Source organism: Callospermophilus lateralis, chromosome 3, assembly GCF_048772815.1.
Source record: "Callospermophilus lateralis isolate mCalLat2 chromosome 3, mCalLat2.hap1, whole genome shotgun sequence".
Taxonomy (NCBI): Eukaryota; Metazoa; Chordata; class Mammalia; order Rodentia; family Sciuridae; genus Callospermophilus; species Callospermophilus lateralis.
This window is the reverse complement of record NC_135307.1, coordinates 115680966-115702634: the sequence shown is the minus strand read 5'-3', so window position 1 is coordinate 115702634 and position 21669 is coordinate 115680966. Positions and strand designations below refer to the sequence as shown.

The following is a 21669-nucleotide window of genomic DNA, read 5'->3' as shown; positions in this document are numbered from 1 at the left end:
GTAAATTATAGAAAACTAGTTCACACTAGCTCAAGCAAAAATAAAGAACCGCATCAAAGCATGTAGCTTTGCAAGAGCAGAAGAGACGGGGGAAGACTCCCTGAGAGCAGCAATACTCAAATATGGAGAAGAGGAAACAAGAGACCACTAATGACACAGAAAGATTATTAGACCTGTGGCAGGATTCTTTGATCAGGAAGTTATAATGGCTCCAGTGCACGTGGCCAGGCAAGACTCTGGAGCGGTACTCAGCTGTGCCAGCTGGTGGGGATGTTTTAGGACCCTAGGACAAGGCTCTTGGAAAACTAGGTAAGGAGAGAAGGAAAGAAGGCTGAGAGAGTGGCTCAAAGAAGATTTTGAGGGCTTCAAAGTCCCTGGGAGGCTGAAGATGAGTGAGGAGGGCATGTGTCTACACACAGATGGCTCATGTAGCCCCTGCCTGATATTCCCAGAGACTCACCACCTGTCCCACTGCCACCTGCAACCAGTCTCTCTTCGCAGCTGTCTCCAACCCCTACCTCCAACTTCTTCTGCCCCCACAGGCTATGCCACTCCCATCTGTTTCCTTCCTTCCTCCCCCTACATTCCTTGTCCTTCCTGCCTCTGAGCCTTTTCCCGTGACCTCCACCTGCCTGGTATGGCCTCTCACACCCACATATACATGCACTTTTTGCCCATTCAAATTCTTCCCATCCTCCAAGGCTCAGATCAATCCTGTGTCTTTAATGAAGCTTTTACCAGCTTTTCTGAATCCCCGTGGCATTTATAAAAGGTTTCCAGGCATAACCTTATGAAAGTCTCATGGTAGCTGTTAATTGTTTCATTTGTGATTTTGGTTTTAGACTGTGAATTCCTTGACATGCAGAGCCATTTGGTCATTGATGACACAGATGATGAAGATAGGTGAGTGCATAGACAAGAGATGGGTAAAAAAAAAAAAAAATAGACAATAGGTCATTATATAGGGAACTGCAGAGTGCAGTTCTCTGGGGACACATACTGAGGCTAGTGTAATGATTCACCACAAACTCCAGCCCCACCTGGCTTCCTCTGCAGTCAGTGCCTGGTGCCAACAAGATCCTTTTGACCATGAGCCTGCAACCCATGTTCTGGGGACTGAAGCAGCAGGCCCCATAGAGGAGACAGGCAAGGGTCAACCGCTGAGCCTGCTGCCTAGGACCTGACTATAGGAAGCACAATCCAAGGTTAGTCCATCTAGACTATTCTGTTCGTCACCCAGTCTGTGCTGCTCATTTTCCCAAAGGAGAGTCTTGGGGCTTGACAAAAGGGCTCCAATTCCCCACCCCCTTTTTTTCCCCCACAGAAAGTAGGGCTGAGGCAAGAATTCTGAGAAAGCACAGAAGCAAAATGCCTGCAGATGTCCCAGGTCATCTCTTTTAAGACATTAGACCCAGTGCAAGGCAGGTACCTCTGGGTGAGCACTGAGAGAAAGGAGAAGGGAGCACAGGCTGTCTCTGTGGGTCAGCACCCCACTCCCTTCCCCTCAGCTAAGGATACTGGATTGTGATCCTGCTAACAAATCTGCCTGCTTAGAGGCCTCTAAGAATCAGCCCCACCCAGTCCCCTTGACAGTTCAAGTGGCAGTTATGCCTTGGAAACAACACCCAGAGTAGGGCACTGTGCACCCTTGGCCAGAAGAGGCTTCCTTCCAGAGCCTCAAGGAGATGGGACCAAGCGAGTGAAGAGACCAGTGCTCCTACTCCCAGCTAACTGCCAGCCTGGGAGGGGTCTTTGCTGCAACTGGTGCCCTGGGAGAGGGCTCCTGGTGGAGAACAGTTCTTTTATCCCTTCCACTGTTGGTTGTAGACTATTCCAGTGGGTGAGACACATAGTAACAAACTAAAAATGAGTGTCAAATTCCAGTTACAGAAACACACACACACACACACACACACACAGAGGCACAGAGGGCTGTGAGAGTATTTAACCAGGGGAATGAGGGCTCACTGGGGGACGTGAGGATTAAAAGGTGAGTTAGTCTGAGGGAGAACCAGGAGGGGTTGGCGGGGGTGGAGGGGAGGGAAAAGCAGGAGGAAGCACACCAAAAGAACAGTATCACATACATACGAGGGCAGCGAGTGTACGGCAGAGAGCCCGCGGGTGCACGTTGATATGTGTTCTGCATCTGTGTTTACCCTGGGCCACTGAGTTTCTTAGGCAAGACACTGCTAGTGCATTTAGAATCTAAAGAGTGGGAGGGGGTGGCAAGGAGATCTGAATCTGAGCAGCACTCTCTGAACCTTCAGAATTATATTTCTTCCCCCTCCTGCCTACTCTCCCACCTTCCTGATTCCCTCTCTGTCAGGTTTCTTTGGGGAGTCATATATGTCCTCATAAAAAGCAAAAATCTGCTGATGCAGCCTAATGTATCATCCGGAAAAGCAGAGCTGTCTGCAAGGGCTGGCTCTGCACTCACCCCAGCCTGGGAGGCTCCATTCTGCAAAACAGCATCTCCCTTGTTAAAGAGATGGTCTATTGATTGAGGCCAGAGTGACTTTTTATGGGGCTCTGGGTCCAGAGACAGGAAAGAGACTGAGAGGATGCCAGAAGACAGGGACCCCTGTTGGTGGGAGTTGGGGGGAAGCCCAGCAGCCAGTGGGAAGGTCAGAGAGAGGGGAGTCTAAGGGAGCCAACCCCTGGCCAGAACAAGGCTCCTCTAAGTGTCAGGGGAGCCAAGTTTAGAAGAGGCTGGGACTGAGGCAGGATGCTATGTGACATGTGGCCCAGCCTGATGAATGCCATGCACTACCTGGGTATGTGGAGACAACCCAGGCCTGCTCAAAGCAGTAAACACATGTGGTCCCTTTTCCCAAGCACCCAAGAAAGAGGCCCTCCATCCTTCCAGCTGCACAATGAGGAGCTATGCAAGCAGACTGTGCATCTGGAATCCTGGTCCAACTCCTTAGCTAAGGACCAAGGATTGATTCATCTATTTGCTCATTAAAATGGTTTTCTAGCTGGGTGCAGTGGCACATTCCTGTAATCCCCATGGCTCAGGAGTCTGAGGCAGGAGGATTGCGAGTTCAAAGCCAGCCGCAGCAATTTAGCAAGGCCCTAAGCAACTCAGTGAGACCATGTCTCTAAATAAAACACACACACAAAAAAAAAAAAAGGCTGGGGATGTGGCTCAGTGGTTAAGTGCCCCTGGGTTCAAACCCCAGTTTAAAAAAAAAAAAATGGTTTTCTATACTTAAGGGCCAAGAACTGGATTAACCCCTGGGGCTACAGACATGGTTCCTGCCCTTGTGGGCCTTCGTCTCTAGATACAAAATAATCATTGAACAATTTCTCCACATCACTATATAATAATAGTTGTGCAAGTTGTATAAAGGAAAATAAAATGGGGACCTAACATGGTTTTGAAGACATTATAGAACCAGGGAAGGGGCTCCTGGTTCATGCACTGTCCTCTGTATCTTGTTGAGCCCTGTGAAGGTAACCAGGCCCACATAGGGGCCAGCTTTGGCCTCCACTCCACTTCTGCAACAATATCCACTGTTGGTGTGATTTGTGGTCCATTTTCCCAGAAGATTACGTCTACACTGGCCTACTGATTATTTTTGCTCTCACTGGCTCAGTTAGTCCTCTGAGACTGATCCCATCTCCCCCCTGCACTGGCTTGGAGTTGTCCTTCAGGGTTCCCCTGCCCCACAACACAACAGTCCCCATTACCAGCTATCTGCATGGCCTTTCTCTAGGGCCCAGGAACATTTTCTTATACCTTTCACAAACCTCCGGAAGTGAAAGGGTCTTGGGGTAAGGTGGAATGAGAAACCAACTCAATTATTCCTGTCTAAATGTCCCACCATGTTATGGTCTGGATGTGAGGTGTCCTTCAGAAGCTCCCGTGTGAGACAATGCAAGAAGGTTTGGAGGGGAAATGATTGGGTTGTAAGAATCTTAACCCAATCAGTGATTTACTCCTGATAGGGATTAACTGAGTGGTAACTGAAGTAGTAGGGTGTGGCTGGAGGAGGTGGGAATTGGGGTATATATTTTGTATCTGGAGTGTGGACTCTTTCTCTCTGCTTCCTAATCTTCTTGTGGGCTGCTTCCCTCTGCCGCACTCTTCCACCATGATGTCCTGCCTCACCTTGAGCCCTGAGGAATAGAGCCCACTGTCTATGGATTGAAAGCTCTGAAATCGTGAGCCCTCTAATGAACCTTTCCTCCTCTACAATTGTGCTGGTTGGGTCATTCAGTCATAGCAGGAAAAAAAAAATCTGACTGAAACATCATTTATATTTGTGGGATTCTAGAAAAAATGAGACAAAAGCCTCTTCTTCCTTTATGCCCTCAGCCCATCCACAGCCTGAGCCATAATATGGAGACTGAAATCAGTCTCTACCATGTCCTTGCTGGTCCTTCTCTCTTGCCACCCAGTTACATTGTTGCCTTCCTCTGTCATGGGCTCCTTTCTTCCCTGATCAGACACCCAGTCACCAAGATTGGAGAATCTTCAGAGCCCACAAATGCTTTTTTCTCCCCCACAAAGTCTAGATTTTGCAAGAGTCTTGCTTTTTTGACCATTGTAATCTCCATTGCTTTAAAGCTGTAGTTCTTAACCTCGGGTGAACTTTGTAGGGAATCTGAACAGTTCCCATCCCCAGAACTTCTGATTGCATGAGTCCTGGACTAGCCTCAGCATAGAGGCTCTTAAAGCTCCCAGATGATTCTAACATGCATCCAGGGCCAAGAACCACTGCTCCAAATAGTTCCCTTTAAGAATAGCAATGATCCTGCCCTCCAGATGATCCTGCCCTCCCTGTGAAGGAACCCAAGCCTCAGTAGCAAGTATCCATTTAACACAAGCTAGTTGAGCCCCTTTCATGTACCAGGCACTGCTCTAGATGCTTGGAAACCATGAACAAACACACAGAAGTCCCTGCCCTTATAGACTGGCATTCTAACCTGGAGGGGCAGATGAAAACCAATAACATGTAATAGATTTTAGGCTATTCACAAGTGATAGGTGCAAATAGATTTTTTTTTTTCTAACAGGGTAAAGGGGATCAGGGACAGGGGAAAGCTGTCAGTTTAAAAGGTGATCAGGTTAGACATAATGGAAAAGTTTATTGCTATGGTTTGGCCAGAGTGTCCCCCAAGGGTTCACGTCCTAGAAACTTGGTCCCCATTCTACAATGTAGAGAGATGGCAGAAACTTTAAGAGGTAAAGCTTTGTAGGAGGTGAAGGTCATTGTGTACACTGTTCTGAGAAGTAGTTCATGCTGGTCTCACAGAGTTCCTACAGGAATGGGTTGTTATAAGAGTAAAACTGGCTCCTCCCCAGTCTCTCTGGTTTCCTATCTTACTATGTGATCTCTCCTTGCTAGTACTCCTGCCACTGTGATGCCATCTGCCATGAGGTCCTTACCAGAGTTAAGCCAATACCAACACCAAACCTTTCAACCTGCAAAACTGTGAGCTAAATAAACATCTTTTCTTCATACATTATCCAACCTCACATATTTTGTTATGGCAAGAGAAAACAGACTAATACAGTATATTTGATGAAAGATATAAAGGAAATGAGAAAGTGAGCCAACTCAGAATTTCTAGAATAAAACCCATAGCAGATATTTCTCCATATTATCCTGCAGCATGTATTTGGGAGAAAGAATATATAGGACATGGTGATTAGAAGTTGGGAACAGGGGCAAAAATCTCAACTCAAAGTGGATCAAGGACCTAGGCATTAGACCAAAGATCCTGCACCTATTGGAAGAAAATGTAGACCCAAATCTTCATCATGTCGGCTTAGGAACCAACTTCCTCATCAAGACTCCTAAAGCACAAGAAGTAAAATCACGAATCAATAAATGGGATTATATCAAACTAAAAAGCTTCTTCACAGCAAAGGAAACAATCAAGAACATGAAGAGAGAGCCTACAGAATGGGAGAAGATCTTTACCACCTGCACCTCTGATAGAGCATTATTCTCCAGGATATATAAAAACTTAATGTTAAAAATAAATAAATAGGGCTGGGGTTGTGGCTCAGTGGTAGAGGGCTTGCTTCACATGTGTGAAGCCCTGGGTTCAATCCTCAGCACCACATTAAAAAAATTAATTAAATAAATAAAGCTATTGTGTCCATCTACAACTTAAAAAAAAATAAATAATAACCCAATCAATAATGGGCAAAAGAACAGGCCCATTTCACAGAAGAAATATGAATGGTCAACAAATATGTTAAAAAAAAAAGGGCTGGGGTTGTGGTTCAGTGATAGAGTGCTTGCCTCATATGTGTGAGACACTGGGCTCAATTCTCAGCATTGCATATAAATAAATGAATAAAATAAAGATCCACCAACAACCAAAAAGATACATAATAATAATTTTTTTAAAAGTTCAACATCACTAGCAATTAGAGAAATGCAAATTAAAACTACACTGAGATTTCATCTCCAGTAGAATGGAAATTATCAAAAATACAAGCAACAATAAATGTTGGCAAGAATGTGGGGAAAAGGTACACTCATACCATTACTGGTGGGATTGCAAATTGGTGCAACCACTCTGGAAAGCAGTATGGAGATTCCTTAGAAAACCTGGAAGTAAACCACCATTTAACCCAGTTATCTCATTCTTTGGCATATACCCAAAGGACTTAAAATCAGAATACTACAGTGATGCAGCCACATCATAGCAGCTCAATTCACATTAGCTAAGCTATGGAACCAACCTAGGTACCCCTCAACAGATGAATGGATAAATATACACAATGGAATATTACTCAGCCATAAGGAAGAATGATATTATGGCATTTGCCAATACATGGATGGAAATGGAGATTCTCATGCTAAGTGAAATAAGCCAATATGCAAAAACCAAAGGCCAAATGTTCTCTCTGATATGGGATACTGACTCACAATAGTCAGGGGGATTGGGGGTTCACCCTTTTGGACTGTGGGGAGTGGGGGAAAGAGGAAGGATGGGAATGGGAAAGACAGTAGAATGAATCAGTCATAACTTTCCTATGTTCATATATGAATATATGGCCAGTGTAATTCCACATCATATACAACCACAAGAATGGGAAGTTATACTCCATGTATATATAATATGTCAAAATATACTCTCGTGTATAACTAAAAAGAATTTTTTAAAAATTTAAAAAGTCTAGAAGGCAAGATTAAAAAGTTACTAGGGTGATAAAATTTTTTTTTAAAGTTGGGAACAAGGAGGGGCTAAAAGAAGATCCACTAAGGATGACTCTCAGATTTCCTGTATCAAGCAGCTGTGTGTGTTGGAAATGTCCTTCCTCGACTGGGAATACTGAGATCTGGAGGTAGAAGTCCAGTTAGATTCTGACCCTGATGTGTGAGATATCTACAAAACAATCAAGTGAACAGATTAGGATGCAAGAAACAACAGTCTGTGGACCACATCTGGCCTGCCACCTGGTTTTTCCACATTTAAATGATTAAAAAAAATCAAAAGGAGAAAAATGTTTTCTGACGTGAAAAAAATATAAAATTTAAAAATGTTAATGTTTGGAAAAAGTTAGAATATCAACATTATTTCCTGAAATAGAAAAATCGAATAAAATTCTACTTTTAAATTGGTTAGAAAAATCAAAAGAGAATAATATTTCCTGACACACACATGAAAATTCTATAAAATTCTAATTTCAATGTCCATAAACAAAGTTTTATTGAAACACAGCCACGCTCACTTGTTCTCATATTGTCCATGGTTGAGTTTGCCACAGAATGGCAGAACTGAGTAACTGCAAAACATTGAACCCACAAATCCTAAATTATAGTCTTCCTTGATTCCAGAACCTCCATAGATACCAAAATCCATGGGTGCTTAAGTCCTTTATGTAAAATGGTGGAATATGTGCATATAACCTATGCACATCCTCCCATGTACCTTAAATCATCTAGAGATTACTTATCACACCTAATACAATGCAAATGCTATCTAAACTGTTGTTATACAGCATGGTAGGGAATAGTGACAAGAAAAAGGTATGTTCGCGTTCAGTACAAATGCAGGTTTTGTTTTCTAATGTTTTCAATTAGTGTTTGTTGAATCTGCTGATGTGGAACCCACAGCTATGGAAGACCAGCAGTATACATTATCTGGTCGATTTCAGGGGGAGAAAATTGCCAACCCCTTGCCTAGACCAATAGATCCTCGGATTTGGAGATCAGAAGGATCATCCAGGCTGAAGACACATATTTGAAGGCATTTAAGCCTGTACAATGAGAAGGGAAGAGGCTGAGACCAGACCCTGAAAATTTGGACATCTGAAGGTTAATTAGAGGAGATGACAAGAAGTAGCCAAGAGGTCAGAGGAAAATCCAGAGAATATATTTTGATGAAAGAAATGGAAAAGAAGGCATGAAGAGGGGCTGAAATTTCCACAGGTTGATGCTGCTGAGCAGTCAAATAATATGAGAATGCAGTCGAATGCACTTAGCAACAAGGAGGACATAAATGGCCATCGTCCTGCAACTGCAGTCGAGCAGTGAGGAGGAAGCCATGTTGGAATGGTGTAAAGACAGGGCGGTGAGAATATGGGACATGGCATTAGGAACTCAGAATATATCCATCCATAGAGAATATGGTGGCTAGATTTTATGTTTTGTCACTGTTGTTAGTTTTCACGTCAGAACCATCAGAAGGTATTTGGTTGGTAAAGGGAGAGAATGAAGATGTGGCCCTGTAGAAGCTCACTGGCAGAAGCCACAGAGCCCCACTTCCTGCCTGGCCCCTCAGCCACTGCTGCTACCCCCAGAAGTCATGGAAATAAGGCCTGAGAAGGGGAGTCCCCCGCCTTGCCTTCCTCTGGCAGCAGGTGCAGTGGGAAAGGAAGGCCCTCTGGAGCCAGACAGCATAGCTTGAAATTCTGCCTGGCCTCTTACTAGCTGTCTGACCTTAGCAGATGACCACCTCTCACTCTCAGTTTCCTTGTCTGTGAAGTGGGTGATAAGCCTCCCAAGTTCACAAGACTTGTGAGGATCAAATGCAATGACATTCATACACCAGCCACAGTGTCTAACACCTCAGAGGCCCTCAACAAATGTTAGAATCTCTCCTCCCCATCCCAAACCACTCCCAGCCCAGCTACTTCCCAGACTTTGTCTTGGAAAAAGAAAAAAAGAATCTTGGACACAAACTTGACCTACATTCCATGCCAAGTCTCTTGTCTTTCAGGCAGGGAAGAGAGGCAATTCCAGGGACACACTCAGCCAGCTGGCTTGGACTCAGCCAGATGCATTGCTTTGGAAGCTCCCAGCTAAGGAAGAATTCTGAGGTTCCCTCTTCCAATCAGATTTTGGCATGAGCCCTCTGGTCACCTGAACTCTGGAAATTCTGGTCAAAACAGAAAGTCCTGGCTTATTTTGTCAGGATTCTGGTTTTGCAGGCTTTGTGTGTGTGTGTGTGTGTGTGTGTGTGTGTGTGTGTGTGTGTGTGTTATGGTGTTCTGAGATTATACAAGATTGTTATCAGGACAGCAATTTTTTACCTCTGGAGATTTTGAAGGGGACAAGGTAAGCAGTAGAAGATAATTTCTCTTTTCACTGCAGAAAGCCCACCAAGATTGACAGCTCAGCACAAAGGAAGGTGTGGCCAAGACCAGGAGACATGACCAATTGGGCAAGGGAGGCTGAGGTAGTGCCTACAGTTGACACACCTGTGGGGCACAGAGCCCCTGCCTCCTCTGGTCAACCTCTCAGGCTGTGACTCCAAGCATCGTGTCCTAAACTTCATCTCCCCAACCTGTTGTTTATGAAAGATAAAATGGATGTATTTCCCTAGCATTTCCATTTCAAAGCTGGCAAAGTGACTGCAGCCCCTGCTCTGTACTCAGTTGGGGAAGCATTTCATCATTTTCTAGGATAAAAATTCTGTTAAAGGGACAGACCAGGTTGGTCTTTCATCATGAGAGATCAACTCAGCAGGCCAGGAAGGGAGGGAAACCTTTTGTTCTGAGAAGAGAATCAAAGTATCAAAGTCGCCTCCTGCAATTATTTAAATGAAATATTATGTTTCAGTGAATGTAAGATGTATAATTAATAAAGGTCCCCCACCCTTTTCACAGTCTTACTGAGCTGCAAAGAGACCATTACCAGAACAAATCTCTCCCACAGCTTGCAGGATGACGGGTGTGCCAGTTGGTGTGCACCTATGTGTGTGCCTGAGACTTTCTAACAACTTGTGCCTTAGCAGTCACTTGAATGCAGTAAACTTGCCCAAGCCAGCTTAAGTAAAAGAGGATTTATTATAAGAAACCAGGAACATCTCATTACTACAGATAAGATGGTCAGTTTCCCTGCTCTGCATTCACCAAGTGGATCAGACCCTCCCCCTCACTGACAGCCACAGCCCATGGAATTAGGACATCTGACCCACGCCGAGTCAGTTAGTTCCTGGTCCTATAACCAGAGGGCATGTCTCAAAGACATATGCCAATGTTTGAATTATGTACCACCTTAACACAGGGGTTCTCCAAATTCCACATGCCAAAGGATCACCTAGGGCATTTGTTAAAAATGTAGTTTCCTTGGCTTTATCCCCAAAGACTCAGGGCTCTGAATTTTAATAAATGCTCCAAGTGATTTGAATGCAGATATTTCTGTAAGACAGAGGTGCAGTGTGGTGTGGGCTTAGGAGAACTTTACTGCCCTAGAGAATTAAAAAAAAAAAAAAAAAAGACAGACCTGCTCCCAGCTAAGGAAGAAAGATGGCTTCCAGTTTTCAGCTCCAATTCCTTGGAAGGCCTTTCCTGTGTTTCTGCCTTCATGTTCTGTGGATACCTGATTCCTAGGAAGCTGTAAGTTCATTGTTGCTTTCTGCCAACCAGTGAATCTCTAAAAGCATTCATGTTTATGAAGCCAAGGGTAAGTGATCATCTGGCTCAATTAGCCATGGCCAGTGGAAGAGAGGGGCAGGACCCCCTGCTACAGACATGGACACCATAATCCACCTCTTCAGCAGGTGCAGGGGCAGGTCCTTTCTAAGAAAGGGGTGTTGTCTGTGAAGATGCCCCAAATGCATCTATTACAGTGGACATTTCTGTATGTGTGGGTATCTTTGGGCATTTGAGTGCCTGTGTGTGTTTGCATGTGCACCATTCTGGGTCTGCTGCCTTGTGAGGCCTGGGGATGGTATTTTCTCAGAGAACAAAATTATAATTGTGAGTGGGTGTGTGTTACTGAATCAGATGGTGCATGTAGTGGGAGAGAACCCAGCCAAGCTGCATTCGAGGATATAATTGTCCACACCAGAGACTCATTAACTGTATCACTGCATTCTCTAACATATATCAGGACTGTATTTAAAAATGAGCTTCTTAGAGAGTAAGAAAGCCTTGTTATTCAAGAAGGGAACAGGGAGGGGATGTTCCAGACCATCTGGAAAAGAAAAGGTGTTAAGCCAAACATGTCACTCAGGATGACCTGGGGTCTAGGCAGAGACAGACAGGGTCCGCCCCAGACATCCTAAGCAGGGAACAGGTTCAGTCTCCATGATGTGGAAAGCAAAGTCAGAGCATGAGGAATGTGATCCCAGAGCCAGGAGATGATAAGGACTCAACATCCCTTGTACAAAGTCCCTAGGGAGTTGAGATCCCCATCAGTGATCAGAGGAAGAATTCTAGTCCTTTGTCAACAGGAGGAGTTTTAGACCTCTACCTTCATGGGACTTTTGCAGCATCTCAGGGCACTTCTACATATCTGACAGTTGCCATAATAAATTTCTCATCACAAGCCAGAGAAAAAAAAAGAAACCTCTCCTTCCCAGACACTATGCCCTGCCCCGCAGCACTGCCCTGTATGTCTCTGATCCCACGCATTACTTTCTACCTCCTGCCTTACCCTGTGATGTCTATGGGAGAAATCCACAATCCCTCCCCCACCTGTGCATTCTTTGGTGGATACCTTCAGTCCCCTACCCAGATTCTCCTTGCATCCCCTTTCCTGGGGCAGGTTCCCACCCTGCAGCTTCTCAGGGCTTTCCTACTAATCGTTTGCAGCTGCAACCTTCTCCAGGCACTTGTACTTGGGCTCCTGGAGCTGCTGCACACATATCCACATATTCAGAGTTGGCATCTAGAAATGCCTACAAGTTTAACCCCCACCATTTCCATCCTCCAGCAATAACAGACTGGTACAGGAGTAAGAAGCCCAACCTCCCTTCCCACGTAGGTGGAAACTCTCAGAGGCAGTTTATACACCAGAGTTCTCCAAGGGATCAAGCAGAGATTCAGACTGTCTGAATTTCCTCCCTGCATTGGCTTCTCCCTTCCTCTTCTGACACTGAATTCCCCCCTTCATTTCATTGCACCTCTCTCTTCCCCTTCGGACACTGGTTTTCCCCCTGCCCTTCCAAGAATTTCTCCTTGGAATACTTCACTTATAACTCACCTGCACTCAATTCTTTGGCTCAGAGGCTGCTTCTGGGAGAATCCTCGTGCGGTGTCCCAACCGTGAAACTGCAGCCCCAGAGAAGGCAGCTGAGTGTACCAGGGGACGTCACCTCCCTTTGCCAGAGCTGATCCATGCAGGGTGCAGGCCTACCTCATGAAAAGCCAATTAAATTCTTCTCTGGGAATATAGAATAATGACATAGAGACCATTAGTAAACCATGGTCAATGGACCTTGAAGGTCATGAGGACCCAGGAGCTTAGACCACCATTTTGTGGTAGCCATGATATAAATGAATAAGCAAGCCAAACAGACTAGAAAAACTGATGCACTGAAAGAAGCAAAGATTTCAAGGAGGGGGAGAGAGAGAGAGGGTGAGCTGATTGACAGCTCTGAAGCCTAGCTACAACCCTCACAGTTACCTGAGTCAAAATGAAATAGATAATCTGAAGACATACAAAGGTATTGAATTAGTAACTATAAAACTTACAGAAAAGCCCAAGCCTAGATGGCTTCAGGGGTAAATTCCACTAAATATTTAAAGAAGAATTAAATGAATCCTTTACAAACCCTTCTAAAAAATAGAAGAGAGAGAAATACTTCCTAACTGTTTTACATAGCCAATATTATCCTGATACCAAAACCAAAGACAGGATACTGAAAGCAAATCATAGACCAAAATTCCCTATGAACATAGATGCAAAATTCTCAACAAAATACTAGTAAACTGAACCTAACAACATATAAAGAAAATACCATTGCTAAGTTGAATTTATTTCTGGAATGCAAGCGTGGTTTAATATTAGAAAATGTAATCTGCTACATTAATATAATAAAGGATAAAAATTCCATGATCTGCTCAGTAGACTGAGAGAATGCATGTAACAAAATCCTGCACACTTTCAGGATAAAACCACTCAAAAAATTAGGAACAGAAGAAGACTTCCTCAACAAATAAAGAATGTTTGCAAGAATCCCACAGTTAACCTACCTTAGAAGAAGAAACACTGAACATGTACCCCTAATATCAGGAAAAGACAAGGGTTCTGAAAAAATCCCATCATGAGATCCCCACTCTCATGATGTCATGCAAACCTACTAATCTCTCCAAAACCTCACCTCCTAGTACAATCACAGTGTGTTAGGTCTCTGAGATAGAATTTCAGGAGAACACAAGTCAAAGTAGATAAGACACTAAAGACATAAGTGCTAAAACAATGTTTTTTAAATGTCGTGTTGAATGCTTGGTCACCAGCCTATGGCACTACTGGGAGGTGAGGAAACCTTTAGGAGGTGGAGCCTAGTGGAATAAAGTCAGTGGTGGTAGGTCATTGAGGGGCTCAAGGGGGTGTTGGGACCCAGCCCCTTCCTTTCTCTCTTTTCTTCCCATGAGCCATGGAGTAAACAGCTTCCTTTGCCACACACTCCTGCTGTGAGGTATTGCCTCCCCATAGGCCTCACCATGGGGCCAATTCATCATGAACTAGAACCCTTGAGCCAAAATAAACCTTTCCCTTTATGAAGTGGACTATCTCAGGCATTTTGTCATGGTGACGGGCAGCTGACCAACACACTCTTCCTCTCCTCTCCCTGACTGGGATTTGTCCATTTTCCATGACTTTTATCTTCCGCTTAGAGGGCTACATTTCCCAGGTTCATGTGTTAAGTGGTTTCTGACTATATTTGATCACTGGGGATCATGAGCAGGAAATTGGGGGTGAAAGGGAACCAGGCTATTTCTCCCTGCCCCCTGCTTTAACAGAATTTTTGGTGGTTGCTGTGTCTTTTCTATTTCTTCAGTTCCTTCCAGGCAAGTCTGCTGTGGTTCCAGCTCTCTGGATAATCCTCCGGTCTAGGGGTGATGCTGTTTCCTGCTGCTGTCAATCATTTTGGTTGTCCCACTGTCCTCTGATTCCTTGACCCTTCTTTCACATGGTTCACAGACTCGCTACATGAAAGTCCCTTTGTTTTAAATGTTCAAGAGGTTTCTGTTTCCAGTTACACCCTGACTGATTCAATTCAGAATCAGAAAAGGTTTCACGATAGGGTGAAGGAGACAGGAGTCTGAAGCCTGTGAGCCTAGGAAAGAAATCTGGATTCTAGATGAATTTGGAGAATCATTGACACAGAGGTGGTGGATAAAACCTGAGCCCAGGGAAGGATAGAACCTCAGGAGCAGCAAGACTGATCACACAGCAGGTAGGAAGCCCATTGCCTCATGAAGCACCCCATCCCAAATCAGTGGAAAACACTTTTTTAGAAGGAATTGAACTCCACCTTACTGTCCTGTGCACCAACAGTGACTACACATTGAATCTAACATTTTTCCATGTGCCAGCCCTTTAACTTTTCAATGAGACATATCTTGCACCCTCCTATATTCTCTCTAATAAAACATCTCTACACTATGTTTGACAGGGCAAGGTTTCTGGAGCCCTTGCTCTCCTGACCCAGTTATTTTATCCTAACACGCTCTCACTGTTCATGACAGACAGGCTCCTAGGGCAGAGCACAAGTCTCAAGATATCACATCTCCCTTGCTGCATTTGCTACACCACTGTTGATACATCCAAGACTGAATTCCATTTTGGAATTGTGAGCCAACTCATGGATTTGCAGACATGTCACAGAATGGGAGGAAGGACAGGTCTATTTGAGCTAAACTTGCCGTTCCTATTGTGGTTATTGGTGGGTAATCCAACACGTATTCCAATGTCTTGCACTTTGCCCATCTCCACTCCAGAGGCTGTGAAATGAATTTTCCCCACTTCCCAGTAGCTGGGGATGAGAGGTATATATCACAGTTCTGACCAATTAAATATGAATGTAAATCTGTCGGGTGCTTCTGGGAAGGGTTTTTCCTAATAACAGAGACATGTCTCTGGAGCTATCCTTTCCTGGTCCCATCTGCCTTTAACACAGTCATTTACTGTGAGAGGAATGCCCACAGAATCTCAGAGGGACACGCCTGACATAGTTAGGCCACTGAGTCAATATGGGCCACTCCCATCTGTGGGTTTCCTGTTGTGTTAGAGAAAAAGTCTGAACCAATCCACTGGGGAAAGATAGTTTCCATTTATATTACAAAGAGTTAATATCCCTAATATTTTAAAGGTCCCAAAATAGGGAACACAACTATATAGAAAAATAAGCATGGGGGGCTGGGATTGTGCCTCAGCGATAGATCGCTCGCCTAGAACGGGCAGGACCCGGGTTCGATCCTCAGCACCACATAAAAATAGAGGCATTGTGTTGTGACCATCTACATCTAAAAAATAAATATTAAAAAAAATTTTAAAAAAGAAGGAAAAATAAGCATGGAATATGAACAGAATATTAACTGAAAAAATGCAAATGACTGTTCACCATAAGAAAAGATGCTCAGCTTTGCTCATAAGAGAAATACAACTGAAAACTGAGATTTCATTCTTACAAGACTTCGTTCCTACAAGAATGGCAAAAATTAAAAATTCAAAACATATGTGTGAATATGCCACAATGAAACCCACCACTGTGCATAATTGAGATGCACCAATAAAAAATTCAAAAATTTAACATCATACTCTGTTGCTGAAGCTCTGGGGAATAGATGCTCTCATACTTTGGTGGTAGGAATACAAAGTTGAACAATCTCTGTGGAAAGGAATTTGGCAATATTATCTCTACACTCATTCTTTGACTCAGCAATCTTACTTTTAGAAAAATATCCCAAATATATGATGGCAAAAACACAAAAAGATATCTTGCAAGTTTACTCATTACAGAATCATTACAGTGCAAAAGCCCCCACTCACCCACCTAACAATAGGGGATTTTTCAATAACAATGGCATATCTATATAGTGGAAATCTATGAAATTATTTAAAAAACTAGAATCACTTCTATATACTACAAAAAAGGGGGGTTTCCAAGATATATATTTTAAGAAAAAGACAGGAAACATGTACACAGTCATCCTTTTGGTATCTACAGGGGATTAGTTCCAGGACCCTTATGAATACCAAAATCCAAAATTCAAGTCCCTATAAAAAATGAGGCAATATTCCCATATAACATACACTCATTCTCTCATACACTTTATATCATTATAATACCTAATATGATGTAAATAGCCATTAGACTATACTATTTAAGAAATAAAGACAAGAAAAAGTCTGTACACATTTGGTACAGATGCAATTATTTTTTTTCTCAAAATTGTTTTTATTTCCCAATGTTGAACCCATAAATGCAGAAACTACAGATAGAGTACTGACTATATGGTATACTATCATTTGTTTTAAAAGCAGTGGGGTAAAATTATATTTTTAATGGAAAGATAGATTACAACTTTTTGTTGTTGTTAAAAAAAATGATTACCTGTTGGGCATGGTGGGGCATACCTGTATTCCCAGTGGCTCAGGAGGCTGGGGCAGGAGATCAAGAATTCAAAGCCAGCCTCCGCAACTTAGCAAGCCCCTAACTTAGCAAGGCCCTAAGTAACTCAGCAAGACCCTGTCTCAAAATAAAATTTAAAAAAGGACTGGGGATGTGGCTAGGTGGTTTAGCACCTCTGGGTTCAATCTCCAGTTCCTCCCCCTGCCAAAAAATTACCTAAAGAGAAGAGGGAAGAAAAATAATGGAGGAGACAAGAAAACTAGGCTTTATTCTTCATAATTATAAAATTTAATTTTAAAATCAATCCTTAAAATGTCAAAACTGAAATGAAACAAGTAAGACAAAAATAAATCTCTGCCTCATTAAAAGGATTTCTAATATGGGGTCAATTTTGCAATCCTGAGATAAATCCAATCCAATCATAACATATTATCTCTTTTATCCACTATGCAATTCTCTTTGCTACTATTTCATTTAGGGTTTCCATTTTGTTATTCGTTAGAGATTAGCCTTTTTTTTTCTTTTTCACACTATCTTGTCTTTTTCTTCTTCCTTTAATAAAGGTTATACAGTCTTATAAGCATTGTCTAAGTGTTCTATTTCTTTACCATGGAGGAATTTACATATTATTGGAATTTTTGTTATTTTAATGTTTGGTAGAATTTAGCCACATAAAACAACCAAAAGCAACATAAAAAAATATGTAAAACAATGGCTTTCAAGAAACTGGACATCAAGTATGTGAGACAACTGTAAACAAAGTAAATCAACCAATTTCCCCAGGTTCCAGGACTTAAAATAGGAAGGGAGGACTCAGGCGGAGCCTGGTACACACCCCAAATTGAGTAGAAGAGCTGAGAGTCTGAGAAGATCAAAAGTATTTCGAATGGAATGAAAATAAAACAGATAATTTCAAAATGTGTGGATACAGATAAAGCAGTGCTTTGAGAGAAATTTAAGCACAGACCCCTGTATTAGAAAAGAAATGATCACACCTTCTACCTTAAGAGGCCTATTACACCCAAAGAAGACAGAAAAAAAAAAAAAAACCCGAAAATCAGGAGACATATCAAAGAAATAAAAAAACACAAAAACAATAGAAAAATCAATGAAACCAAAAATGATTTCTTCAGAAGATAATAAGTCAATATAACTCCATCCAGGCTACTTAGAAAAAAAGGAGAAAAGACAGAATTTACCAACAGGAATGAGAGAAATAATACTACTAATAACACAAAAAAGATAATAAGGAGTATTGTGAAAAACTTTGTATTATGACAACTTAGATAAAATAGACAAATTCCTTGAGACACAAAATACCAAAATTCACTCAAGAGGAATAGCTCATATCTATAAAAGAAATTGAACTTGTAGTTTAAAAATTCTGACAAAGAAAATTCCAGCCCACAAGATATTATAGGAGAAAAAAAATCTATCAAACATTAAAGAGAAAAGCAACAACTTCTGCTCCAACTCTCAAAAAATTAAAGAGGAGGACATATTTCTAATGCCTTCTGTGAGTCTAACATTATTATCCTGACACCAAAACCAGACATCACAAAAACTACCGGCCAACATCCATAATGAGTATAAATGCATGAATCCCAAATAAAACTTTAGCAAATCAAATACAACAATATATATTTTTTAAAAAAATGATAGTACATTGGGCTGGGGATGTGGCTCAAGCAGTAGCGCGCTCACCTGGCATGCGTGCGGCCCGGGTTTGATCCTCAACACCACATACAAACAAAGATGTTGTGTCCGCCGAAAACTAAAAAATAAATATTAAAAAAAAATTCTCTCTCTCTCACTCTCTCTTTAAAAAAAAAAATGATAGTACATCATGATCAATTGGAATTTATCCAAGGAATGAATGTTTGGTGTAATTTCACAAAATTAGTATAATTCACCATATTGGCAAACTAAAAAAGTAAAACCCTGTGATCATTACAATGGATGCAGAAAAAAACATTTGCCGAAATCCAATATCCTTTTATCTTATTTATTTATTTCTGTTGTTCTTTTATCTTGTTTTTGCAGTTCTGGAGATTGAACCGAGGCCCTCACACATATTAGGCAAGTGCTATTCTGATGAGCAATACCCCCAAACCCCAATATCCTTTTATGATTTAAAATAAAATCTCTTAGCAAAGTAGGAAGTAAAGAGATGTCTTCAGCTTCATAACAAAATCTACAAAAAAATCTACAGCTAAAAAAAAATAAAAATAAAAATTTTTTTAAAAACCCTCACACTTAAAAAACCCTCACACTTAATGATGCTAAATAGAATGCTTTTCTTCTAAGATCAGGGGCAAAGCAAGAATGCCTGTTCTCACAATTTCTGTTCAACAGTGTGTTGGAGGTCCTAGCCAGTGCAATTAGGCCGGGAGAAGAAATAAAAGGCATCCAGTATTTATTTGTAGGTGGTATGATCTCCTATATAGAAAATTTAATGGAATCTACAAGAAAACTACCAGAATCAATAATAAGTTAGCAGAGTTGCAGGATTATGAGATCAATATAAAAAATCAATTATACCTCTAGATACCAGCAATGATCAGAAGTTGACATTTTAAAAAATACCACTTACAGTAGCATAAATAAATATGAAGTGCTTAAGAATAAATCTGACAAAATATATGAAAGACTACAATGCTGAAAACTATAGAACATTGCTGAGAAAAATTAAAGTGGACCTAAATAAATTAAGTGATACTCTATGTTCATGGGTTGGGAGACTCACTAAAATGTTAGAACTCTCCCCAAATTGATGTATGGGTTCAATGCAATCCCACCCCAAATTCTAGTAGGCTTTTTTTTCCCTTAGAAATAGGCAAGCTCATTCTAAAATTCATATTGACATACAAAAGACCCAGAAAAGCCATAATGAGTTTGTAAAAGAACAAAGTTGAAGGAATAACACTACATGATCTTAAAATTTGTTATGAAGGTACAGTTATTAAGATATGCTTTATTTATATAAAGATAGACAAACAGATCAATGAAACAGAAAATGGAATCTAGAATTAGATTCCCACATATATGAAAACTGATTTCAGCAACAATGCAAAGGCAACTCAATGGAGAAAAGACAATCCTCTTGACAAATAATGTGTGACAAATTGACTATCCATACACAATTCATACCTTGCACCATTTTTAAAATTAACTCAAAATGAATCTTAAGTCTAAATGCAAACATTAAAACTGTAAAACTTTTCAAAGAAAACACAGGAGAAAATCTTTATGAACTTGGATTAGATAAAGATTTCTTATACATGGTACAATTGGTAAAAGAAAATTTGACAAGTTAGACTCTATCAAAATTAAGAATTTCTGCTTCTTTTTGAGAGCAACGCTGTTGCAGGTACACCGTGCTGCCCACTTCTGCTCCTGACTCACCGCTGTTCTCCCTTGCCAAAGAACGAGTGGGTCAGGAACCCGCACCGTGGCGTTTAAAAACACCAGAAAGACACCTGTGGAACCAGAGGAGGCAATTCATCGAATTAGAATTCCACAATGTGGAATCGCTCAAGAAAGTGTGTGCTGACTTGATCAGAGGCACAAAGGGAAAGAATCTCAAAGTGAGAGGACCTGTTGGCTTGCCTAGCAAGAGAATCACTACAAGAAAAACACCTTGTGGTGAAGGTTCCAAGACATGGGATCCATTTCCAGGTGAGAATCCACAAGCGACTCATTGACTTGCACAGCCCTTCTGAGGTTGTTAAGCAGATTACTTCCATCAGGATTGAGCAGGAGAGGAGGTCAAAGTTACCAAGGCAGATGCCTAAGCCAACTGTTTTAATAAATCAATTATCAGTTGTTAACAAAAAAATAAAAAATAAAAATTTCTGCTCTTTGAAAGACTGTTGAGAGAGTAAAACCAGATGGGGTAGTTCTAACTTATGATCTCAGCTACTTAGGAAGGTGGCCAAAACAGGAGGATCAAGTTCAAGGCTAGCCTCAGCAACTTAGCAAGGCCCTCAACAATTTAATGAGACCTTGACTCAAAACAAAAAAAATAAAAATAAAAAAGACTGAGGATATGGTTCAGTGGTACATCACTCTGGGCTGAGAGAGAGAGAGAGAGAAAAGCAGAGAGTAAATGAAACACAGGCTTCAAACTGAACAAAAAAGTCTGTGAATCACATATCTAAAGAACTCTAAAAACCAAAAAATATGAAAACAAACAACTAAATTAAAAATGGGTAAAAGACTTGCACAGATACTTCACCAAAGAAGATATATATGTAGCAAATAAACACATGGTGATTTTCAATGTCATTAATCATTAGGGAAAAAAATTAAAACCACAATGAGACATCGCTATACAACTCTAATGGCTAAAGTTTTAAAAACTGACCATACAGGGCTGGGATTGTAGCTCAGTGGCTGAGCTCTCACCTCACATGCATGAGGCACTGGGTTCAATCCTCAGCAACACATACAATAATAAATAAATAAAACAAAGATATTGTGTCCATCTACAACTAAAAAAAATTTAACAAGAAAAAAAAAAAAAAAACTGACCACACAAAGTGTTTACAATGGTGGGGAGAAACTGGAACTCTCACACACTGCTGGTGGTAATGTAAAATAGTGCAACCACTTTGGAAAATTATGTTGGTTTCTTTAAAATAGTAAATAAAAGCCTACTCTATGTTCCAACCTTTCCAATTCTACATATTTACCCAAAAGAAATGAAAGCATATGTCCATGCAAACACTTATAGATCAATATTGAAAAGAGATTTATTTGTAACAACCAAAAACTAAAATTGACTCAAATGTCCACCAACAAATGAATGAATAAAGAAATTGTGGTATAACCATACAATGAAATACTACTCAGCAATTAAAAGAATGAACCATTGATGAATACAACAAC

The 21669-nt window shown here is 41.4% G+C and overlaps 1 pseudogene; it reads left to right on the top strand.

Moving 5' to 3' along the window:
• The window catches only part of LOC143394783 (small ribosomal subunit protein uS10 pseudogene), a 42599-nt pseudogene extending 22026 nt beyond the window's left edge, over positions 1–20573 (top strand).
• Positions 20574–21669: the final 1096 nt, after the last annotated feature.